Genomic DNA, 5,645 nt, shown 5'->3' on the forward strand with positions numbered 1-5,645 from the left:
TGAAGAATGTGTTCTGGGAGCCTTGTAACCGTCTTAAATATAGCAGCGCTGAGACAGTGCGGTGACAATGGATGGGTGGAGGCAGAGGGGAGGGCTGTCTCTTCCTGCCAGCGCTGCTGGGCAGCAGCAACAGGTGGGGTGGCCCTCACCCCCTCCTGCTACTCCTCCCCCACCTCTGGCTTTTCTACCCCACCCTGCCTAGAGTAAGAACCATGCCTCGGGCTCCAGCCTGGCTTGGGGAAAGTGGACACACATGTTCTCAGCTATAGAAGTTGAATGGCAACTGTCCTTCCAGTTGCAGGGCACCCTGGGGAAGGTTTTCAGCTTTTCCAATCTGAAATCCTTCCTGGGAGACAGAGAGTGTCAGGGTACCCAGCTGGCTTCATGCAGACAGCGCAGAGAGTGTGACCTAAACTTGAGAACTTCCATTCTCTTCCGCTAAGGAGGAGATGCGTGGCTTCTTCCTGTCTATTACCCCAGCAGTTACTGGCACTGCTCCCGGTCGGCCCATGGTTGTGCGCCGTGAGACAGGGCCAGAACAGGGGCTAGGGAGCCATGAGGAAGGGACACAGCCATCCAGAGCATGTGCAGATCTGGGAAGGCTGTGCCAGCTCCAGGTCAGAGAATATGGCTTCACTACCAGCCTCTTCCTCAAAGCACAGGCACTAAGGTCAACGCTGCCAGCTGCTCTTCCTACAGCTTCGAAGGCTGCTCCCTGGGGAGAGGGAGTGAGCAGGCACTGAGCTCTCAATCCTAATCTTAATCTCCTGCCTCACTTGAAAAGCCCTTTCTAAGCTTCCCTGATTCACCTCTTCCCCAGGCCAGAGTCCTGTAGCAACTCCGGGGGAAGATGCTGGCATATTCCACTCAGTTGTTTCTTCCTTCCTTGCTTGCTTCCTTGCTTCCTCTTTCTTTCTTTCTTTCTTTCTTTCTTTCTTTCTTTCTTTCTCTTCCTTCCCTTCTCTCTCATCTCTTTCTTTCTTTCTCTTTCTTTTCTTTTTTTTTCAAGGAAAATTCACGTATATGCATGTTTTGCTTGCATATATGTATGTGCATCACATGCATGCCTAGTGACTGCAGAGGCCAGAAGAGGGCATTAGATCCCCCAGAGCTGGAGCTACAAATGGCTGTGAGCCAGATACCCTGACACACTGTCTCTCTCAGGAAGGAATTCAGATCAGAGAAGCCGAAAACTTCCCCAGGGTACCCTGCAACTGGAAGGACAGTTGCAAACAAACTTCTAAAGTTGGGAACACGAGGAGTCCACTTTCCTCAAACCAGGCTAAAGCCCAGGCAGTTCCTGGAGGCAGGGACTGGGGTGGGGAAGGCTAGAGGTGGGGTAGGACCAGCAGGAGGGGGGCCACCCCACTAGGTGAGAGGCTGGGAATCAATCTTGGGTCCTCTGGAAGAGCACCCAGTGTTCTAACACTGAAACCATCCCTGCAGCACTCAATCATACTTTTGGGGGTTGTTATTTTGAGACAAGGTTTTGTTATGTAGCCCAGGCTAACTTGCAACTGACAATCTACCTGCCCCAGTCTTGACTGCCACGATTTCAAGCATACACCCCTACCCTCCCCATTTTCTGTTATCCCTGTCAAGAAAGAGTTTCTCTGAACTCAGAAAACTGTGTGATGGCTAAGTGTGATATGCCTCTGTCCAGTAGAACACAGTCCCTTAAACAGGCCCTGGTTGTCCCTCCCTCTGAGGCAGACTAACGAGATGAACTCAGGCACATGTCAGAGTTGTGGGCACCTCAGATCCCGTTCAGGATCCCTTTCAGTCCCTGGCTTTATAGCTTAAGCAAGTCACCTTGTTGTGGTTTATCTATACTCCAGGGGACAGTAATGACTTACAGTCTTCTGGTAGGGCATGGTGCTGCAGACCTGTAATCTCAGCATCCAGGAGGCTGAGGCAGATGCATCCAAGCATCCAGACCCAGCGTAGGTTACACACTGAGACCTTGTCTCCAACTGGATCCGCTGAAAGAAAGGGTCCCAGTAGAATCCACAGCCTCCCCCACAACATCAGACATACTATAGACAGTTGATAGACCAGGGCTATACTGGGCACTCCCCAACTCTGGGGATATTGAAGGGCTTACCTCACTCCATCCATCTGGGCCTGGGGTATGCCTCAGCTGATCACGCATGGTGATGTAGCCCCATTTCACTGGGTCCTTTGTAAGTACAGTCAAACCTTAGTCAAGAAACTGAGCAGACTAAGAGGATTCAAGTAACGCAGATCTTTGCTTAGATGTTAGGCACAGGCACTGCTATTTCCAAATGAGGACCTGCTCTCCTTTCTTTATCATCATCATCATCATCATCATCATCATCATCATCATCATCATCATTTTAATTTGAGACAAGTCTCACTATATAGCCGAGGCTGGCCTCAAACCCATGATCCTCAGTACCTTGAGTGATGGGATTACAAGTGTGTGACATCAAGTTCGGCCTCCAGCCTCCCAGCCTCCATCCTGAGCCTCGGTTTCTTTAAATGTAGCCTGGAGAACGTTTTAGATATCAGGGGTGTTGACTTGTCTTGTTCTCTCTGTCCTTACCCCAAAGGAAATAATTCCTGCAATATAGCTCTGTCCTCAACTTGACTTTACAAATGAATGGAAAGCCAGGCATGGTAGTGCATGCCGCTTGGGAGGCCAAGACAGGAGGACCAGGAGTTCGAATTTTCCCTAGACTACATAACAGGGTTGAGATCAACCTGTGCTACATAAGACCCTGTCTCAAAATAAATAAATCAAAATGAGTGGATAAATACTGTCTCAATCGATTTGGTCTGGTATAGACCAGGTCATTCTTAAAGGATAACATTTTGTGCCGACAGAAGGAGGCTATCATCCTTGCAGCCATCTTGAGCCATATACCCTGGCAAGAGACTTGATTACATCAGCCTACAACAGCTGAGCACATTCTGATAACATCTTGCTTTAGATACCCAGGATCTTCCCTTGGGTGTGTGAGACTTAAAGGTGTGATTTAGAAACTTAAGGGAGTGACTTAGTGATCAGATTTAGAGATAAGACCTAAGGGCATGACTTAAGGGCATGGCTTAGAAGTGAGACATATAAAAGGCGAGAGGCAGACAGAAAAGTTGAGTACAACTTGGAGTAAGAATTAGGCATTGAAGAAGACACTTGGACTAGAGAACTCAGAAGAAATTATTAGTAGGTAGTAGGCACTTAGCACTTGGAGAAAGAACTTGGAACTTGGAGGCACTAGGGACTAGGGACTAGGAACTAGGGACTAGGAACTCAAGACTTGGGACTTGGAGAGAAAAAGAGAGACTGAAGAATAAACGGGATTGAACCACACTCTGTCTGGTCTCCATTCCCCGTGTCAGTCCTCACTCTCTCTCTTGCTGAACCCCGACCTGCAGACTGGAGCAGCTTGGGGCAGTATGAGCCGGAACAATTTAGCCCCCAAGGCTTTTGGCAGTGCGGGTTCCAACATTGACAGAGCGGTCGATCCGTGACATTTTGGCGCCTAACGTGGGGAAGCTCGGGCCGCAACATTTTGGGCCCCCAAACGTGGGCCAGAGTGGTTTTTAACAACATTTGTTACCATTCTGAAGGCACAAAAGTCCAAGGTCAAGTCTCACTTTCCATATGTCTTAGTTAGGGTTTCTGTTACTATGATGAGACACCATGGCCAAAAGCAAGTTGGGGAGGAAAGGGTTTATTCAGGTTACAGTTTCACATCCTAGTCCATCATTGAAGAAAGCCAGGACAGGAACTCAAACAGAAATCTGGAGGCAGGAGCCAATGCAGAGGCCATGGAGGGGTGCCACTTACTGGCTTGCTCAGACTGATTTTTTTAATAGAACACAGGACCACCAGCCCAGGGATGGCACCACCCACAATGGGATGGGTTCTCCCCCATCAACCACTAATTAAGAAAATGCTCTACAGGTTTGCCTACAGTCTGATCTTACAGAAGCATTTTTTCAATTGAGGCTCTCTCTTCTCAGATGACTTTAGTTTAGTAGACATGAAACTAACCAGCTCACCACACCTCAGACAGTTCTTCTGGTTGGGTCTTCATGTGACAGAAGAGCTGAAGAGGTTAGGACATGCCACCAACCCCCTCATCATGACCTAATCAGGCTATAAAGACCCCAGCGCTTGACCCAGTTGTGTTAACGGTTAAGTTTCAGCATCTGAGAGCTCTGGAGATGGTTCAGTGGGTAAACTGCTTGTAGAGCAATCTTGAGGAGCTGAGCCAGGCATGTGGCTGTAATTCCAGCATAAGGAGGCAGATACAGGAGGATTCTGGGATCTTGATGGTCAGCCAGTTTAGCCAATCAGTGAGCTCCAGGTTCAAGGAGAGACTCTCAGAAAATAAGATAGGGCATGATTGGAGAAGACACAAATGTTGACTTCTGGCCTTCTCACAGTTGCCTGTGCACACACTTATACACACACACGCACATATACACATGTGCACATGCATCACATGTGTACACACATACATACACATGCAGGGCACATGCATACACACATGACACATGCACACACATACACACATGCACACACACATGTTGGTGAACTTTTTGCACTACTTTGTTGGGTCCTTATATCTACCACCCTTATTCCACCCTAATCTCTTCCAACCTCCCAACACTAGGTAGAAGAGAAAGAAGGTTAGAGGGGAAAGGGAGAGTTGATCTCTTTTGATTACTACCTGCTGATTAGAGACATCGTGTACCTTGGGGGAAGGTTCAGTCTTAGTCATTGTAAGGATATCTACAGTTTCTTCTTCTCTTCACTTTGCTCACAATCACTTGACAAACCACAACAGGAACCAGCTGCAGTGGAAGTAACAACCTCCTCGGAGTGAGCTTAGCCCCTCTGGGGACTCTGGCATTTATACTCTCTTGAAAAGTTCCCAGAATTCCAAACATTACACACTCATAGAAAAGATCTGCAGCTGGCAAAACCACACCCTTGCTAGAGCACGAGGCAAATCATAGTCACCTGCTGTGAAGTGGTCTCTTAAGCCGTGCCTGGGATTAAAGTAAAAACACATTCACATAATATAGCTGGGTTTCTAAAAGAAACCAGAATTCTCATTACACACACACGCACACGCACACACACACACACACACACACACACACACACACGCACGCACGCAAGCGCGCACATGCATGCACACCATGGCTACTTGTCTTGCTGAATGGTTGTGAGACTAAATTGTGATCAAATGCAGGAAATGCTTGGCTCAGCCTCTCAATTCTATTTCCACCTCCCTACTCTTCCCTCCTTTGTCTTTTATTTTCTTGGTCCACAACCGATTTTTCCCAAAGAGCTGTCCATGGCTGATGGCGCCAACTTCGGGTTGCCGTGGAGACGTGCCTACTTAGATGTCTCCTTCCTGCAAGTCCTCTGAGATTCTGGGTCTACTCCAGTCTCTTCCTGTGCGTTGTAGCTCTCACTCTGGTTCATTCCAGCTGCCGTCCTCCTTTATGCAGGGGAAGCATCCTGGTCTCCTTCCTTCTTATATCCAAAGGAAAAATGGATGGAAGTAGCAGGGGACCTCATATCCTGACTCTCAACACAGTGAGGATCCAAAGGAAGCAGGGCGCCCTCCCTCCCTCCCTCCCTCCCTCCCCCCCCCCGCCCC

This window comes from Arvicanthis niloticus, chromosome 5 (genome assembly GCF_011762505.2).
Source record: "Arvicanthis niloticus isolate mArvNil1 chromosome 5, mArvNil1.pat.X, whole genome shotgun sequence".
Classification (NCBI taxonomy): domain Eukaryota; kingdom Metazoa; phylum Chordata; class Mammalia; order Rodentia; family Muridae; genus Arvicanthis; species Arvicanthis niloticus.